Source organism: Bombus fervidus, chromosome 9 (genome assembly GCF_041682495.2).
Source record: "Bombus fervidus isolate BK054 chromosome 9, iyBomFerv1, whole genome shotgun sequence".
NCBI lineage: Eukaryota > Metazoa > Arthropoda > Insecta > Hymenoptera > Apidae > Bombus > Bombus fervidus.
In genome coordinates, this window is record NC_091525.1 from 2,642,346 (window position 1) to 2,662,841 (window position 20,496).

Genomic DNA, 20,496 nt, shown 5'->3' on the forward strand with positions numbered 1-20,496 from the left:
CTCCCACCTTCCGGAGTTTCTCGCTTTACGTCGAAATGGGACGAGGAGAAAGAGGCTCTTAAGCCGGCGCTCAGCTTTTTAAAACAATGTAATTGTTAATTTGGAGGCGGAATACAATTCCGGACGCAAAGTTGCCCGTTCGCTCAAAGGGAGAAAGGGGGAAGAAGGGTGCGACCAAAGACAAGACAAGTCCTAGGGGGAGCGACGATGGTAAAGCTGATGAAGAGACGGGAGCCCTGTGCAAAGGCGACAAAGACATTGCTATTATTTCGAGAACGATAGTCAATTTAAGTTAACAGTGCGAGAGCTCGGAAGACGGCCCTCTTACGTACCTAAGTAATCTCATTCCGAATTAATGCGCAGTGCGAGTGCTGCTAACGCGACAGTCGTCTCCGTTAGATTCATCTGCATGCTTCTTTGTGTACCAAAATTGCAGTTCCGTCTAACAATGACGAGAGAAGTGCCGCTTCTTCGAGGGCATGCAATTCGCATCGCGCTTTATTCACTTTCGAACCAGACAAATCATCTTTTACGGACCTGCCCTTTATTTTCTTAGTTTCATGGTTTTCCGTAAGCAACAAACAACGCCGCAATTTCACTGAAGAAGTCTCTCCTGTCATCAATCCGAAATTTCTCTAAGAAACAGACACTTTCCAATTGACTCAAATGATTTAATTCCGCGGCCAAACGTGCCCGCAAAGGGCAAAGAGAAGTTGTCGTTTTTTAATTTCCCGAATGCGAACGTTCCGATAATACCATACGGAAATGCTTTACGGGGCATTAATACCCGGAACCGCGATGTTGCTCGTTTGAAAGATCCCTCGGTTAGCGAAAAAGCCGTGTTACATTAAGTTATTGAACGGCAAAGGGCAGTCGGGAAAAAGAAGCGATGAAATAATAAGCAGATAGAAAATGAGAGAACGGGAAACGACCGTACGTTCGCCGGAATGGTAACTCGAGCAGCAGCAGCAGTAGTAGCGAGAGGCTGCAAACAGTTCCATGCGTGGCTCCTCCTGGGGAAAGGCTCCGAGCTACGACTCATTCCCGTGGTTCGTAAAGAGGCTAAGGGAACTCGGCAGACAGCGGAGACGAGAAAACGGGAAGAATGTATAAAATGAAGACCACCACTCTGAAATGATAAAACTGAGGATATTTCTAGCTTACTCCGGTATAAAAAAAGATCTTCGTGAGAGGGAACGTGGCCACCTCGATAGCGGTAAGCATAGATTCAGGTCTTTCTCGTACATGGATGACGATACCACCGAAATACGGTCAATTTTAAGAACCATTGGCATTTTCAAGACTTCTTGAATCATCGTGACTTTCCCTGCCTTGTCGTTATACCGAATCTCCCTTCAAACCAGAAGCGTCGTCAACGACATCTCTTTGCAAACTAGGAAAATCGGACGAATTCTTATTTTTCTTATCGCAAGCTGCTCGTTCTAATAAAGTTGCATGCACTCAGTTCGCTTCTATGAATACGTAAAACTCTGCAGAGTTATTCCCAATAAAAATGTCTTCCTCAAGGGCTATACCTTTTAGGATCTCATTCCTCACCCCAGAACTCGACTTTGGTGCAGACGCGTCTTACGTTCATAGATAATATTCGGAAATCTAAACGGGAAAAGATGAAATAAAGTGCTTGGAAAGCTTCGGCGATATCTATGCGGAACGGAGTATGGTTTATGATTCCTTTTCGCGAATAGATAATTAGCTCGCACAACGTTAAAATCGTTTGAAGCGAGTCCGTGTAGGCCAGCTGTGATACTGAAAGAATTTTTGTGTTTATTGAAATTTTAGCAAATTACCAGTCGCGAATGCGTTAAGTTGCCTCCTTTAAACGAATTTCGTTCGTACGTTATAACGCATAGAATACAAAGCATTTCTTCAACTTCACTGGAACAACAATAGTAATTACAGCATCACAACAGACAATTATTATGACCGTAGTCCCTTATCGTGTTCATCGAACCGTATAACTTTCTGTTCGCACGGTGATATTCCGTGATCAAATATTGCCTTCCATTAACGTTATTAAGCGGATATTTATCTACCCGGCTTTCACGATTCACCAGGAATTCGGTTTAAAAATCGCGAAATACAGAGATATGTGTTGATTCGACAATTCCCGTTCATTCAGAGTAAAGTTTAGGAAACGTATGCGCGAAAACGAAAAGCAAACAGGAAGCTTAAAAAAACAGTGACAGTCGGGTGTAACGGAAGTTTTTCACCAGGCGTGGTTCAAGTGGGTAAAGAGAAGAGATGGTTGGTTTCTCTCCACGCTCCAACGCGACAGCTCAACATCCACAGTAATATTACACAGGTTGGATCTCCTTTACGAGTATTGCGGTCTCACCGTGGGTGTCGCTAAAAGAGGCTCATCCTGCCACGTTTTTCGCTCGTTTATGCGAGAGTTTGCTTTTTTTCAATCCAACGATCGTATTTATTGATAGGCGGCGATAGCAAACGCTCCTGTCCCGTTACTTTTGCCCTTTTGCACTTGATTTTTATTTGCTTCTTGGTACAGAGATGGTAAGGCGTCAAAAACCCTGGTTAAATCTTCAGGCATATATTTCTCTTACGATGTACTCTTTTTCGACGAGACGTAAATGTTACCGCCAAGGTTTATTACAAGTCCTCGAAATTTCAGACGTCTTCTAATTCGTGTAATCGAATGTTAAAAGCGATAAAAGCGCGTGAAATATCATCGTTCGTAGTGAACGTGTCGCCGAGTTTACGTGAAAAACAAGAAAGGACGGAAAAAGACATAGGTGGAAAAAGAAAATAGGCTTACATCGAGGCTGAAAATGAGAAGAGGAGGGAACGAAAGGGAAAGACGAGGTTCATTCCCCACAGTCCAATTTTAAGGGGGCTCTAAAACGCCCGTTTATAACCCCCAGCGGCGTTTGAGGGTGGTGCGGCAACCAACGCTAGAAATGTGCAAGTCAAACAGCTTGACTCAGCGGTTTATCTGCCGGCATACACTCGCGAACGCTATACTAGAGCGCGAATGCCTCCCACACGTTTATGACTGCACGTTTCGCCAATGGATCACGCTTATTTCACTTTACCGTGGTTGGACTTATCCCTTGTAATTCGTCAATAGCGATACCGACTCGTGTGGCTGGCGAAAGATAAACTTTCAGAGTAATAGGCTGAATCGTGAAGATAACCGCGATTCGTGCGATACTAAACAACGCGTGATGTCTTGTCACGTAGCCTGATAACGCTCGTCAGTGAATCACAAAATACATAAATCGGTCTAGCGGTAAGTTTTCATGAAAATCATTACTTACAAAAAGTCTCTCGTCGATTGATATTTACAAATGACGAGTAATTATTTAGAAGTCACGTACAGGTTCTTACTGTTAAAAGGATATGTCTATTTTCGAATGTTCGAAATATTTTCAGAAAAGCTTAAGTTTCAAAATTCAACGATTTAAAAAATTATCAAATTAAGTATGGAAATATTAGTCATGTATTGTTTCATAACGACCACCATAATAAGAGAATAGAGCAAGTGCGATCCCTTTTGGTCGGCGAAATCAGCTGAGACAAAACTACAGGTTCTAGGTTGTGCGCATTCAGCGTTACAAAACGGGCCTCTTTTAGGGCCATTTTATCGCGCATGTTGCCTACCCTTCTCTTCTTAAATAGACCAGAGCACTTTAAAGGCACCCACTTTGAAAACTCCTATGCGAAGCAGCTCCTTGCGAACGCGCTACACACACCGCAGCGGTCTAATCTGACTTGGGGCGTAAGATCGTAAATCCTCCCACGCCAATCGCGATTGGGGAGAAGCTCAGCGGAACACAGGTGCGAGTATTGCCTCAATGAATCTTTCGTGATAGGATTTTCGTGCAAAACGAAGTAATCTCAGGCTAAGAATAAAATCTTCCGCCGCTGGCGAATGCTTTTTTTCTAATCTCACCTCGCCGCTCAATTCCTTTACCACAGCCAGCGAGGAAGGAGGAGATTCTGTTCTAGCGTAATTAATGCAGCATAATATACAGGGTGATTCATAAATATATGTCAATACTTCAGTAGGTAAATCTATACACTGATATAAGTAAAAACCGTCATATGAAACTATATTATCGCCTCAGTCCCTTTTTTCAGTAAAAGCTTCCATGTGCGAACATTCCAATATAAAGGCAGCAGTAACAACGAAGATATATATATATATGTACCTGACACGTAAGATTTTCTTGGCTAAAGATCATACCGCCGTATCAGACACGAACTCATCACAACTGTATCTATCAAGGGACGAACAGAGGGTAGTAAGAACGTATAAGTTTAGCGGATTTAATAACTCGGAGTTTAATTAACTACTGAAAGTCTAGTGATCGATTTCCCCCGAGTTCTTTCTTCCAACGTTTCCTCGGCTCGCGCCTTTTCGCATTTCTCTTCCCGAGAGCTACCTTGCTTCCCTGACGTCGACTGGGGATTCATAATCCTCGGAGACTTAAAATCTCCCTCCTTCGTTTCCCGGGCTGCCACTTCGGAACAGCGAAATTCCTTCGGTACTGAGTCATTGGGGAGGAGGTAAGAAGGACCACTGGCTAGCCGTTCCTTCTAAGCGTCAAAATTGTTGAAAACGTCGAATATCTACTGGATCGTTCGATGTCGGAAGGAGGGACACTCTGTTCGTTCGCTTGCCTGCGTTCATGCCACGATATGAAATGGAGGATAGAGAGGGACGACGCGATGGTGTGCAAAATTCTTATGGAAACTTCATAGGCAAAACTTTTTGGTAGTTCCTGCAGCCTCGCATGAGCTGGTTGCTCGCGCAGAATCTCTGCCTCGAGAAATGCTATCTTAAAGAAACAGAGAAAGAAAGAAAGAAGCGGAAGAAGCCAGAAGGATTTTCACGCGAGCAAAAAACGCGAAGCATAACCGAACGAATCGAAGTTTTCGGTAACTCGTAAGATGTAGTAAGGGTGAGTGGTGCGTCGATTTTCTCCCACAACTTTATGGACTCGTTACTTCCGCCGTGCAAAAACGACTCTTAACGAGATCGCTTGTTGAACGCACGTCTCTAATGCCTCTCTTTGCCTACTGCATCATATTTCACCTTCAGCGAATAACTCCACCGAGATTCCTCGAAACCCATTTAGAACTTGCACGGATATTTTCAATTTCGTTGAAAAACGAGTAGCTCGTCCCGCGACATCGAAACCATATTATTTATTTCAAGTAACGACATATTACGAGTTAAAAAACGACCACGTTGCGAAGTTCCTGTCGAATCGTAAAAGCATTATGAAACTTAAAAGGGACGCCCTTAAGATTCGTAAACCCTTGGGATTAAAAAGGATCGAAACCGCCGTTTATCGCAATTTTATTTTACCAAGATCCCAGTATTCTAAAAGTCTGTTAGGTCTACAAAAACTGTTTCGACGGTGAAATATGAGGCTATAAATTTCTTTATCGTTCTTATCAACGAAACACTGTTATGGAACTATTTATCGCAATTTGTGAGCATAATTCCGTAGGAACAAAGAGTTTGAAAGAAGTTTCAGAGATTCTAAGCTGCTACGGGAAGGAGTTTCCTAAGGGAGACATTTTAATTACCGACGGTCCATTTGTTCGTAGTATATATTCAACGATACACCTGGTCCTAGCACTTGCGCCTTTGGTGCTGGAGTACGACCTTACGCCATTTGTCTTTCGAGTTTATATATAAAGCCGATCGCACCCAACCTACCCTTCTACGAGTCGACTGCTTCCGTTTACGGACTCAAAGGCCAGCTTGGTTCGCCCCAAATCGGAAACTACGGGCGACAGAGATTGACTGGACTTCAATAAAGCTTCTTCCGAAGTACTGGAGAAGATGGCTACAGAGAGTGATGAGGCTGGTACCGTTAAACTGGTACCGTTAAACTGGTTGGTGGCCTGATCCTTTATAATGGCGCACTCAATTCAGTCACCTCGATAAAACGCAACAACTTTGATCTCAGTACAAAACTTTCTTCCTAATGTTGCGCAATTAGCTAGGTCCTTAACTTCCACCAAAAGAGCATTTTTATCCCTAAAATAGAAATATTTGCATACTTTTATATAACTACTGGTGTTAAATAATGTATGGCAGACTATAAGTTACCGTATTTGGTGCTTTTATGTTTTACTTTAAAATCATTTAGCCTTGTTCGAAGAATTATACAAAATTTTTTGTTCAAAATTCCAAGACCGTATTTTAATAACCACGAGTATCTTGTATTAAAAATTACGTAAGAACGATGAGACTCATTACATAGCGCTGACAAAGTCAGGTACCATTTAACAAAGAACGACATTTGTACAAATTAATAGACCCCGATGGGAAGGTTCATGAAAAGAGAGGCACTACTATATGTCTTCTCTCGTATTGTCGACGCTACGAGGGATTCAGGACGACTGCCCACAATAATCAAGACTAACAGCTTCGGCTGATCCTTCAACCTTCTTCGTCAGCATCCTCGCGTAGCCGGCGTACCTCTCTTATCACGCTATATCTCAATTTATACCACAATAATGTCACTTTAGCACGACGTGTATGTGCACCATCTTCTTCTTCGCTTGTTCCTCTGCATCTTTCCCTCGATGTCGTTTCCATCGTACGGGAAGAAAAGTCCAGATAGCTCGACGAATTCGTGTTTGTATCGCATATCGAAATACTTGAATCGTATTATGCTAGCCGCAAAATGGTGTATTTTGTCGAACACAACACCCAAGGGAGTGATGCGATTCGTTCGAGCAACTACAACCACGAGGAATCTTGTTCAGAGGAAAATAAAGTACTTTCAACTATTAACTAGGGAAATATAAACAAGATGCATTTAACTATTTCACTCGTTCTACGAATCACTTTCAAATGCGACAAAGGCGATCGAAAATTTTACAACAGTGCGGAAATTTGGACGTAACTTAGTCATTTTCAGCGTATCAGTTATTCTGTATGGTGAAAGTGGAGATCAGAGAAGTCTCGATTTAAAGTACCCTACTTCGTGCACGACGTTATAAACGGAAGACTTTATGCACCAAGTCCTCGAGTAAGTACTATTAAATTAAACGGTAGTTAGGAACTTCTTACATAAAACCCTGTAACTGCTCACCTCAATTAATAGACACGCGTTTGGAATTGTCTTGTTAAACCGTTTGTGCTGGTATCTTTGGTTCTTAATATTACAGAATCGACGAGCTCTTTACGAGTTATTCGCTTTTATTGGATGCAAATTTTAAAACATAAGATAAAGTAATCTGAAACAGAGTTTCATGGAAATAAAAATAGATTTGTACTGTAATAGATATGCTACTGTACTTTTATAAATGAAATATCACTGCGACGAACAGGAAAGACTAATAACTAGTAAAGTAGATCGTAGAACATGGTTTGTTCCCAATCTAGTAGTTATTTAAAAAAAAAAATTGATTCGCGTTAAACTCGAAGGACATTTTGATCGAAGCAGTCGATGATAGTCAGTCTCGTTGATTAAAAAAGCTGCGTATTTTCGCGCCTATTCACGAATCACCGTGTCGCTAATGGGATTGGAAACAGTGAGTGACGCCGAGCTGGGTGTGAGATCGGTTCAGTCGTTCGCCTGCTCTCACGGTTCCGCCTCGACCGCTCGCTGGCGTACATTTTCAATTTTGTGCCCGGGTTTTAATACCTCGGACGGGCTTTTCAAAACCGGCCTTTTGTCGCTGCAAGTGACGAGAACTTATTTTAGTAAAAAAAAAAAAAAAAAAAAAGAGTGGCAGCTTCGGAAATAACTGAAAGACCATCAAACAAGATTTCAATGGCAGGAAACCAGTCTCGAGCCCCGGGGAATATCGACAATATTATATATAGATGAAAAATCATCGTGGAGAAAGGAAAGTTGCTCGGGTATTTTCTCCGTGAATAAATTACATCGTTCGATAGTCTGTGTCAGGAAAAGGTTCTTGTCTTTTAGATGGAACGTACACCTTCTTCGTGGAATTTCAAGCTTTAGCTTAGCGATAAACGTCGGAACCATGTCAAGAACGATTCTGCAAAGTTTATCCGATATGGACTTAGGAATGTCCGGTGTTTCGCAAGCTTTACGATCGTCCATGCGTGAACCCCAAGTTAACTACGACGTTTATATTCTTGACACGCAATAGTTGTAGGCTTGTGCGTGAGCGTATACGTGTGTTTGTGGATAGCCCTTTACCAGTGGGTATTAAGGTGTTCGGATTAGGCCGCCCTACGGAGAGAAACTTGCTCTGCGAGATTAACCTATTCCGGAGCTTTATAGAAACTCTACACAACCTGGATTACCGCAGCCACTGAAATCTCACTTGCCAGTACATCGCAGCCCGCCACGGATACGTAGAATCCCAAACAGATGTTTCCGTTTACGCCCTTCTTCGGCGACGTTATCAGATTCCAGTCTACTTTATTGAACACCGTGTTCGAAAGATCAAGCCTCGAAAACTGTCGTCACGTTCGTCAAGCGAATAATTTAATTGTCGCTTCAAAACTCTGGATGATCGATTAGAATTTCGGTAAAGTGGAAGATACGGCAGAAAGGTGTTTTCCTTCGGTACAGAGAATAAAAGATACGGGTTGACACATGTCGATATCGTCAACATGGTCATCCATCAATGCAAAAGTTTCAGAATGGTTTTGATCAAAAGAAACAAATTACTCGCGTTTTCGATAAATTCACACTTGTCGTGAAGTGCGTTCCGCGTATATGAAAGCATTCATTGGATTTCAGAAATTCTGTCGAATTTCTAAAGTTCAATACCGAATAGATCAACGCGAAACGTTCGCGTAATGATATTGTTTTTCGCGTATTATTCGAAAGACCGAAGCGGAAAACCGAGCGTTTGTTACTTGCGGTTGAACGTAACATTTGTGAAACATGTAATTTTGGCCGAACGCGCGACCAGCTATGCTGTATATTAATGTACAATGAAAAGAGGTCACGTGCGCAGCGTATATTCCTCTATCACGTACGTTCCGTACGTTCTAAATAGGGTCGATGGTACGCTATTTGCAAACTTGCATCCTAGAACAAATAGATATGTTATAGAGCGACACTGCATCATACTCCGTTTTGTTTGACACGATGTCTCTACAAAGAACAAAAATGTTTCTTTGTTCGAAAATAAATGTTAATAAACTTTGCGTTGAACGTCGAACTGAATATAATAAGAAAATCGAAAAGAAATTAGTGTTTTGATACTAATATAAGAATAGATTTTCAAGTTACAGATACCAAAATTGCGTAACATAATTTTAAAACGTACTGCCGAAAACGACAAAAATATATATTTCCTATACAATTGATATCGAACGTACTTTTGCTTTAAAACCGAATTCGATATTTAATCTTTCATTTTTCGTGAATCAAACACCGTCAATTAACACCACATTTACGAATTTTAACGTCAGCTATATTACATTTACGTGTTTTTTGTTACCACGCATTGCGTCAACCTACACACGAACCGTCAGTTACTGCGAAACACTTTTAACTCAAACATGATTTATCGAGTTGGTTCCATTCTCGGATGCGAAACGTTAATATCGAAACATTAGACGATTTTAATCACTATACCATTTCGATGTTTCCGAACGTTATAAAAGTATTTTGAAAGAACTTTGGAAAATATCGCACGACCAACTTGCCTAGAAGGTATTGTCTACGCTTTTCCAAAGCATTTCACCCTGATCGTCGAGATCCAAGAGCTCAACCTCGCAACAACTTCGATCCGATGTAAGTTTCTAGTAGAGACGGACCAATTTCAAGAACTTCTGAGAAACGACGCAAGATAAATAAAGAGACGAATACGACAGGCTGTCAAAAGGAAGAGACAGTTCAAGAATATAAAAATGGAATATCTAGTCATTTGTCCGCCGACTTATTTCGATATTCGACGACAAGTAGTAGCCGGAAGAGTCTGGAGGCATTCGAAGAAGGAAGGAACTCACATCATTGGGCGCTTCGCAATGACTAACCATATCGTTAATGAAATTTATTCGAGTCGGGCAGCTATCGAAACTGAATAGAATAAAAACTATTACTACTCTGTACTATTTAGAGGAACGAATTGTAAATCTCCATATCACCGTATCGTATGAATAACGTGGCTCTAACGCGTTATCTCGATTACAAATTGATATCAGGGAAATGAATTAATTTCTGGATAAAATAAAAAAAGAAGAAAGATAAGAAGAGACAGAAAGAGTACTTAAAACTTTACTATTAATCATATACTAATTACACGATATCCGCGAATGAGATCTGATGAGATCATGATGTTGTTATCGTAGGTATAATTATAATTATAGCCCAGTGCTATTTTCTTTGAAGCCGCATTTAAAAACTGTACGAGCAATTAGATAGAGAAGCTATACACGCACCTTCGATATAAAATTGTTGAGAACGAACAGACGAGTGGTATTAATGTCTGACAGCACCTGTCGAACGGTAAAATCGAAACTCTGATTACGGACCGTAGTAACGTGAATTTCTGTCCGTTTATCGAACCATGTATAACTGTGCCGCCGCGATATCGTTTCGAAATCGGTGAAAAATGTCATGAATATTTTGAAACGATTGCATTGTAAAAATTTACGTGGGCGCTATAAACATCTTACAAAAAAGGAAATACACGATACGTCTTTCATTACATTTCAATTTTTGTAAACAATAGGTATAGATATGCAACAAAGCATCCGATTTATTTGAGGAAATTACGAACGATTACTCTATTGAGACTGAGAACATTTTCTGCTATTGTTTCCGAAAAATAACATTTTTATTGTAAAAACGACTAGTTTAAAGACAACCGCGGGTACACACGAACTCAGGATAGAAGGTCGGTTTAGGAACGATAATTGGCACGAAGGCGAACGTTCCGTCCCTTTTCGTCGCGCCTCCGACAGAATTTCGTAGACCAGGGACGAAATTTGATTTGCAAATTCAGTTAAATCCCCTTCGCCTCCTCGATTCCTAGTCATCCCTTCTTTCCCGGCGGTAACCGCACAGGATATACGCACGCTCCGTGATGCTGTCCTGCAGGACGCCCTCCGGGCCCCGTGGGAGAGAAGGCCGAGAAAAGACGCGTCGCATGAATTTTAATTTCACTTCGCCTCGTCGCCGAGCGCGATGCACTTGGGACAACGTAACGAGCAGCTAAAGTTTTTTGAGGAAAAATTAAAAGTTTCGCCCACGTTCATCGCCCCTCACACCCTTCCGTCCTACGTTTCTTTACCCGCCATTCCCTTCGACTGACGAGCTACACTCATAGGCCAGAAACGTACTTCGTCGACCAACACCGCACCGTAATGTCTCGTAAAGTAATTAAGTTGGTAAGTTAACGGGACCAACCAACTTCTTTCAGAATCTTGATTTGTTTTTCATAGATTTAAGTATTCCGTTTTCGAGCATTCGAACATCTTTGATAGGTCACTACTAACACCACAGAACATAGATTGAATTATTACTATATAACTTTAAGGAATGTTTTTAATGTTGTCGTAAACTTTCAATAATTTTAATGGACTAGTAGAATAGTTCAAGCTGAATTTTTTCTGGTACCGTGTACCATTTTAGGAAGATGAATAAAAATGAGCCTCTTTATAATATATATGTCGGATCATCATTGGAAAACGGGGCGTGTGATGAGTCTTGCTGCGAGTTGTCCATAGTTGTCTTATACCAGATGATGTTTGTTTATGGGAATGTATTACAAAACTTAACAAGTGATATCGATGATTGTGTGATCGAGATGTCTATGACGATGAATTTAGGTTCGATAACGAATACACGGTCAACGGGCTGACGATTGCGATTAGGAACTCGATGTACGTGTTCACTGGGCTAGTCGAACTTATCGGATTGCACCTCGGTCCAAGTGGAACTGCCCTTATATACTCCTCTCCGTACTCCTCAGGTCAATTCCTGTTTTTAAGGAGAGTTATTTAATTACTTTATACCTCTGTTAGGTACACGTCCCTCCCGAGACCGTGGCTACGTTCAGTGACCCATTATCTCACTTCGAGCCCAAGCCCACTGTCATAAATCTCGGATAATCATAATTGACTTAACTCATAAACAGCTATTTCTCAATTTTATTGTTTAAGTACGACTATAATAGAAAGTCTGGACTAAAGTATTGGGGACCCTCCCAAATACTCCGAAAGAAAGGCTCCGGCGTCCCTTCATCTCCGACATATAAATAAATAGATATGAAGATGGTTCGGCAAATGAACAAATAAAAAAAAATAGGGAAGAAGATATATGAGATGAAGAATAAAAAAGAGAAGAGAACACACGATGTAAAAGAGTTTTGATGTCGAGCCGGCGCAATCTGCTGGTATCTAACAGGGGCGGAAGTATGGACGTGCGCGCGCAAGAAAGGAGACGAACAGATTTGCAAGCCAGATTGAAATTTTGAAATTTAAATCTTGTCGAGACTTAAGTTTAAAAAGTTCACTGCTTCACGAAGGGACAAATGCATGTATTCCAATACGAACAAGGTCTTGCTAATTGTCGAACAATTTTGTCGGGAACAGAGAAATTCCACGATCAAACGATCTTTTGTATTCTCTAGAATATTGTTTAATGGTTGTCGTTACGATATTAACTTTCCCAGAGCACGCTCGCAACCCGTATTATAGTATATAATCGTATTCATAAAGAAATTATAGAGCGTGCAGCGTATAACTGGTACTACCACTTCGATAACACCGTAAATAAGAATGTTAGCGAAAATTAGTTTAGATAAATGTTATATGGTTTGAAAGGCAGAAAATGATAATGCAATCCCTTTCGAATCACGTAACATTTGTTTACAACACTTTGACTAATATCATTCGCAAAATTATCAAAATGGTTTCATTCTACATATTATCAAAACAAATCTGTGAAAATATATACGTATACCCTGATTCATTCTTCAAATGCCCTTAGTCAAAATCAAACACACAGCGTTTTAGATTAGAAATGGATTAACGTTTGATGGAAACGAAAGATTAAACTAACGAAGAATAACAGTTTTGTGATAGTTATATAAAAAACAGATCCCGTCGTTCTATCAGTTCGCAAATGTCATATTTATTCGCGATAAATGACACCACTTTTGCCGACGATCTTCCGTCAACCTCGTTCTCAACATTAACAAACCGTACCATTTTCTCTTTATTCGTTGCCCTTCTCGAACTCTTACATCTTTCACAGTGTATTCGTTTGCTGGCGAAGTAACTCGTTACTTCACTTTGTTCTTTGAATTGGATAGTTTTCCATTAGCAATCATAACAACGTCCTTTGGCCCATGCCTCGAAACTGATGGAGACGACGAAGAGGGTGCCAACCAAGCAGTTAGGGTGAGTTTGTTTATTCAAGCTTCCGCGTTACCCTCTTCACGCTACTGACGGAGGTTAGCCTTGTTTTCCACCCACGTAGTTCGCGTTAATTTCCATTTTTATTACAAAGTGAATTGCTGCACCCCTTCTCTATAGTTCTACACTCAACCCTCTTGTCTTTACGTTCGCTATGACCTCTCATTACCGATGCAATCATAATAACTAATATATATTTCGTATCACGTAACTTACGTACACCAATTGTGACTGGTTCCACATAGTTAACTTACCTGAAACAGAAAAGAATACGATATCATTAGCTCGCTGTAGAAAAGAATATGACAGTCCTACTAAGAATCGAGAGTACAGATTGCTTAAAGTCACTAACATTGCAAGAAGTAAAACTGTACTCCAAACTATTTTACGCATTAACTCTTATTACATAACACTAATGGTCAGTTAAAAGAGCTAACAATAGAATGATATGTATTTTAGAACATCGAGATACACTCTACTAACCGCAAGAATGGAAATATTTAAATAAAAAGAATTATTATCTAATTTATAAGGTCACGGTGAAGTATCGAATGTCTTTCTCGCGATTATCTTTAGCAAAATTTTAAAGCTGTTTACTTCAAGTTCATGACATTAAAATTTAAATCTCTAAATTTTAATAACCAGTGTTTTGATCAAACAAAAACTGTGACATAGCACTCAAGAATTTAAGCGATAATTGTTCGTTACATATTTCTTTCTCTACCGCTTGTATGAGCAAGCAGGTGTGGAGAAGACATGCCACGAACGTATCCCGATCGTTGAAACACTTATACGACTTGACGACCAATAAAAGTTTCAAGATTTCCATCCCCTTCGGTCGACGAATGGAAGAAGGCAGGTCGTATAAAAAGGAACTAAGAAATATCAATACGCACTATCGAGCTTCATACTACTCAGGAACTGCTGTGGCCATTGGGGACAATCGAGCATGAGGAACGATATTAGCAATAAAGGCGTAAATAAGTTCCAAGTACCTTCCCTTGTGACGTTTATGTTTGCTAGGCTATTGATTTAAATTCGCCTATAAAAATAGCCACATAATCATATAATTCAAAAAGCTCTTTAATAATGAACATTCGATTTAAAGGTGACAACAAATAATAAAATTCTAGACTGAAAGTGCAAGTTATCGACATCAAACTCTATACATGAGGAAGGAAAATGTTAACATATAGAATATACCTTATTTCATTGATTATACCTTATCTAATATATTTTAATATGTCAAAAATTTGTATGTATAAATCTAGTGAATGTTACTTTCAACGGTATTCAAACATTTTCTAAATAATACCAGTGTATAGAAGATAGAAAAGATTGTGTGGGAATCATTAAAAATTGAAATGAAGCTCGCTGGATTTAGTTAGACGTACAAACGCGGTATTCGTATTGGACATATTGAGTAGCAACCAGTTTGAGTATCGAGACTTCCCTAGTCAACGGCTATAGAGGGAGAACCATAACGGAGTATAATTCAGTACGGTTCTGGTATGTATAGTGTCTACTCCATTCTCCGACAATGCAACGTACAAGCCTCCTGTATCCTACTGCAACGCCCTACCGTAATGCATTATACCTGAGTAGGACAGCATTTATATACCCTACTATATGCGCGAAGGTACATAACGTACCTGACCTCGGTCTGTTCCTGCAGCTAAGTTGTATACGCGACAGGATCTCGAATCGTATTAAAGGACACCATCACCGATGCTACTTACTTTACAGAAAAAACAATTGCACGAATTTCGATCAATTTACGGGACGCAAGAAGTTTATTAGTACACTTATATATTCACAATCGACTATATAATAGACAGATTTCGATGTATCATAAATCATGGTGAAAGATTTGGAAGTTCTATTCTATGATCGAACAAAAGTAATTTAGCTGTACGAACACGTCGATTTGATCCTAAACGAAATACAGTTTGCGTATCGCGCCATGATTTACAAGCGATTAACTAGCAAACAAAGTGTCACTATTTTGAATGTTCCTGGTGTAATTTGTGCAACTACATTGTCTGTCTAGATGATATCTCAGATTACGTCCAAGAGAAGGGAATAGGGATGGTAGGAGTTTCTGGTAGCAACCGCTCCTGCACGTTCCCGTATTCTACGTTCCGTTCTTCCGCCCCTAGGAAATAGGGGAGTGAGATTCATTTATCTTGCTAGGGATCGCGTTGCACCGCGACAAATGCAACATCACCGAGAGAACGCACCGCTGAATAAACTTTCGAAGGAATGCTGGTCTGCCAAATAAACGCCCGCGGCTTGTTCCGGTAAAAACATTTTTCTGCTATCGATGAAAACCCGTCGACGACAGTAAACCACAAAAATGAGAAAATCGGAAATGTCACGAGAGGGAAAAATGTAGAAACGTCAGTCACCGTATTTCAAAGAATAAATATAAATTGCGTTATTAACAAAACGAAAGGAATGAAAAGGGAGGATGAAAAGTCAAAAGTTCTTCTTACGTCGAATTGCGAAATGACAAGCACCACGAAACAGAAGCTGTATCCGTGTATGCGCAAGGTTTACGAGAATTCCAAAGCAGCTTCGCACTGCGTGAAAGCTAACGAAAACCTTTCTGAACATGCTTACGATGCACCCCTACATACATAAATACATATTCATCGCGCTATTCTGTCCTTTTCGACGTAAATCTTTGCTTTCATCCGCGTCAATCGGGGCTACGAGATGGAAATTGCGAAACGCCGGTGCACGCGGTGTGCCAGTCGATAGGTATTTCCACATCGAGGAAAAATACGTTACAAATCCAACTTTAACCTCTTTGAGATTCCGGTCACGTAGCCTCGTCCAAAGATATATATCGTATATCGCCTGCCGCGTCGGTCCTTCTTCACATACCCCACTTTCGAACCTCATTCCAGCCACTTCAGCCCACCTTTCCAGCTAATGTCACACGCGTACTGAAAAGTTATACCCACGGCACAAGCACAGCCCGAATAGCTTTCGCAAATTCGTCGAGTTCGATATCATTCTAACGCATACACGTTTAAACGTGGTTTGACAAACAGTAGAAGTATTTCAATATTTATCGAATGAAGAAGTAAATGAAATTGACAGTTCTTACGCTTTATAGTGCAGTGTATGTCTAGCCAGTGACGATCTATTCTACTTATCGTTGAAAGTAACATCCAAAGCAGAACGAATCAAATTTCGATTTATGAATTACTCCACGGTGATTATAAAGTAAATATGTATAACCATTTTTGCAATTCAATTTTCGTACAAATGAGTTTAGTAAAATTGTCCATTGAATCCTTAGTGAATTGCGAATACGAATTGAATTTAATCGTTCTCTTGATAAAATTTACCAGTATTATATAACATTCCTCATATATTATACGTGGTAAAATGAATAATAATATTTACGTAAAAGAAGAAAATGGTGAACGCATTTGAAAATGGAACAGGTGTGCACCGTTGTTTGAGAATAGTCCGGTCTCAAGGAACAACAAATATTCTATGCACATATTTAGCGACTGTATATTATTTCAAAACAACGAGCTCTTGGATCGTACAACGAATTGTTGTTTCACTCGTACTTACAAATACCGCATCTACTAAATTCTGTTTTCACTGTATCAATTTTTAGCGCTTCATGTATCTACGATGAAATTTTTCGTCGCGAAATTATCATATTTTGATGTTATGGATGCGCATAACGATTTAGTTTAATCAGTTAGATAATTGATTAAAATAAGTTGCTTTAATTTGCATCGAACCTTCTGTTTCCTTTTACAAGAATATGAAAATCTTGACGAATGCTGTACTGTAATTATATCTCTATTTTACAATGGTTTAACACTTTCTATTATTACCGAACTTCACTATATACTATATGCGTAGTTACATTTACTCGTTAATATATATTCTTTTCAATGATCACTTCCCACTAACTCATCACTTCACTTTTGTATCGTAAAAAGAGGATAATTATGTAGATAAAAATGATTGCTAATTATAGCCGTATAGGCATGATTCCCAATGTTACATAAATTTAAACGTGTTTTACAATAAAATTAAACTACAGAATTAAGTTAGAAAAAATGCTTAGTATTTTAACAGATTACGTAATGAAACAGAGTTACCAGAAGCGAGCGATTTAAATTGACGACAATAGGATAGAGAAACGAAAAATGTCATGTATATATTTTTCTTAATTAATTTTAAAACGATCAACTCGATCCATCATTCGTATTACACGAGAAGGGCATTTAGATACTTGAAAGGAGCAACGGACGAATATTTCATAAAACCAATAGCCGTTCGAAGAAGCATAGCACTTTGAAATATTGGTCGTTCTAAGTAAATTCATAAAAACTCCGGCATGAGAATTGGTTACATCCGAAACCCATTCCACACAATTGCACACCACATAGACAATTTCGCAGGAATATCAGAGTATCCTTAAGCTCCCGATTACCGGCTTTGGAGTTTTGTTCTCAGAGGAGGCAACAGGTTACCAGCACGCGCCGCTCGCCGACGACTCGTCGAGTCGACCACGGGGACGATCGCGTGTGCGTGTCTGCGCTCTCGTTTCTCTCGCGTGTTCCTCTCTCACTCATTCTCTCTCTCTCTCTCTCTCCACTCTCTCTCCCTTTTCCTCTCCCTCTTTCTCCTATTTTCGCTGCATTTCTCTCCCTCTCTTTCTCGCTTTCTCTCGTTCACCTATTCGCCTCGCTTTCCTTATTCGGCCCGCTCGTCTCTTTACACCTTTCCTATTCTCCTAAATATACTCACGACCTAACGAAAGTATATATGAAGGTATTAATGATAGATGTGTGTACAAATCTAACCTATGATCCATATGCGTGGCTGACCAACGAATGTCCTACGTCGCTGCACGGCACATGTGCCACAAGGACGTCGCAAGCAACCACGAGGACGATCACCGCACAAGTCTGACAACCTGCGTTCTCGCTCTCTGAATCTCTCTCTGCTGCGCGTCACTGGTGTGTGTGTCTGTGTGCCTGTGTCAAACGCGGTGCGTACACGCACGTGTCACCCTCTCTCCACGATCTCCTCTCTGCTTCTACTTTCTTCTCCTCTTGAACAACATACGACTAGACATAGGTGACTCTTTTCTCACCCTCAATATTACTTTATTTCGTTCTGTTTCGTTTATTTTTTCTTTTTTTTTTTTTTTTGTTTTTGTTTTGGTATCAACGTTTTCGATCTTCGGGTCGTTTAATTAGTTTATTTTCACTCTCGTGCGAGAGACACCGTCACAAGAAACAGCAAGCGGAAACTCGTCGAATGCAAAAACCGTGCACGGAAACACGACAGATACGTACGAGAGATTCTGACTGTGAATGCGCAACACGGATAGGGGACGGCAGAGGGGCTCTATTTCACAGGCTTTTTAACACGATTTCGAAAAGACACGCAGCGCGCGGCGTGGCGTGGCGTAGCGACGAGTCGGATGGCTGACTGGCGGAGAGCCGACGACTCTCGTTCGGTCTCGGTTCTCGGTCGTGGCCGTGGGGATCGCTGCTGGCTGGTAACACGCGCGGGAGGGTGCCCGCCGGAAGGCTAAAGGGGGCAAGGAGGTGGAAGCCGAGGGAGTTGGTCGTTCGAAATCGGTGGTAGGGTAGCGGCAACGGTGGTGGCGAACGTCGGTTCTGCACGACCATCGGAGGGAGAATAGTGAGAGCCAAAAGACCGAGCGAGAGGGAGGCTAAGAAAGAGACGACGACATTTCTGGAGGGAGAAGAAGACAGGTCGGTAAAAGTGGAAAGTTGAACCGAGACGCGTGGAACGAGAGGGAACAGGAAAGGGCAGGAAAGAAGAGGTGAGCAACGAGACCACGATGAAAAGAGATGGGCGATCATTGCGCGTGGTCGTAACAGAGGGCGCTCTCTTTCTGTTTCAACGCTCGTTGTTGGAAGCAAGGCGCACGAGAAGAGAGCGAGCGAGCGAGCGAGCGAGCGAGAGACAGAGAGAGAGAGTGAACGTGAGAGGGTGGAAGGACGGGAGGGAGAGCGAAAGAGAACAAGAAGGAGTTAAAATGATCGAGAGAAAGTGAGAAGGAGAGAAGTAACGAGGAATGAAAGAGGGGGAAGGCGCACGGGGTTGCCTACCCTCCGTGTAGTGAAGTAGCAACAGGCGGCCGCGATTCTCTCTCTTCTATCGTAGGACCGATGAGCGTCGCGCGCCACGTTTCTCGTCGGTAGCAGCCGCCGTTGCCGTCGACGCTATGACGTCACGGCATCGTGACGTAGGCGTGGTCACGGATGCGCACTAACACCTCGCCTGTCACCGTTGTCATAGTGACTGCTTCGCCGATGCCCGCGTTTCGCCGCTGCTGCCGGTACCGTCCCCGGCACACCATCCCTCGCGACCTGCTGCGTCGCTGCGCACTCCTCTCTCAGACCATCCAGTAACCCCCTACACTGGTTCAACCCTCTCTACTAACACTCTCCTCTCCTCTCCTCTCCTCTCCTCTCCCTCCTCAGGCTCTCTCTTTCTCTCTCTCTCTTTCTCACCCTTTCTCTCTCGTGCTCACCTCGATTCGTCCTGCTTTGCCACACACACTTTCTCTCTTTGTCTTCGTTGCTCGTCGAGCGGAATACGCCGCTACCTTTCGATGAACGTCGACGGTGCGACGCGCACAGCTTGAAATCCATGGTGGAAAGAAGAGAAAAAGCGTGGCCGGTGTGAGCGAAACGAAGAGGATCCGTTGTCTACAGGGAGAGAAGAACGCGCGCGTATACGTAGGTACATACGTGTATGTACTGGCATACGCGCGTTGTCACGGTAACCGTAGCTCAAAACAAGCCTGCGCATTTTTCAATTCGAATGCACTCGCTGGGAAGCAATGAGGTTATAATGAAGTCCCTGCATACCCGTCCGCTATACCTCACGCGCGCATTGCCTTCGTGTTTCGTAACGCTGCCGCGCGTTGTCTATCAGTCCTATATCTACGAGTATGCCAATGTACAGGGAGGGATAGTATGCCGTACGAGGCTTTTCCTTTGTCGATACTTTTCGGTCGACGTACAGAATTTCTATAAGTCGCCCCAAGAATGCAACAAACGCGCGCGTCCTGCCTCGTATTAAATCGCGCGCATACGGTTCCCTTTCGGCGA

At 41.5% G+C, this 20,496-nt stretch overlaps 1 protein-coding gene across 7 annotated transcripts in view; it reads right to left on the reverse strand.

The window, feature by feature from the left end:
* The window catches only part of Bru3 (CUGBP Elav-like family member bruno 3), a 570,666-nt gene that overhangs the window by 218,187 nt on the left and 331,983 nt on the right, over positions 1 to 20,496 (reverse strand). The window contains exon 1 of one of the 7 annotated variants that reach the window (XM_072010381.1): positions 18,205 to 19,290. The exons of 4 other annotated variants lie outside the window; for them this stretch is intronic. The gene's annotated coding sequence lies outside the window, so the exon portion shown is untranslated. Of the gene's footprint in view, positions 1 to 18,204; positions 19,291 to 20,496 lie in introns of those variants that run through there. 2 more of the 7 variants (XM_072010370.1, XM_072010375.1) reach the window with 2 other exon arrangements.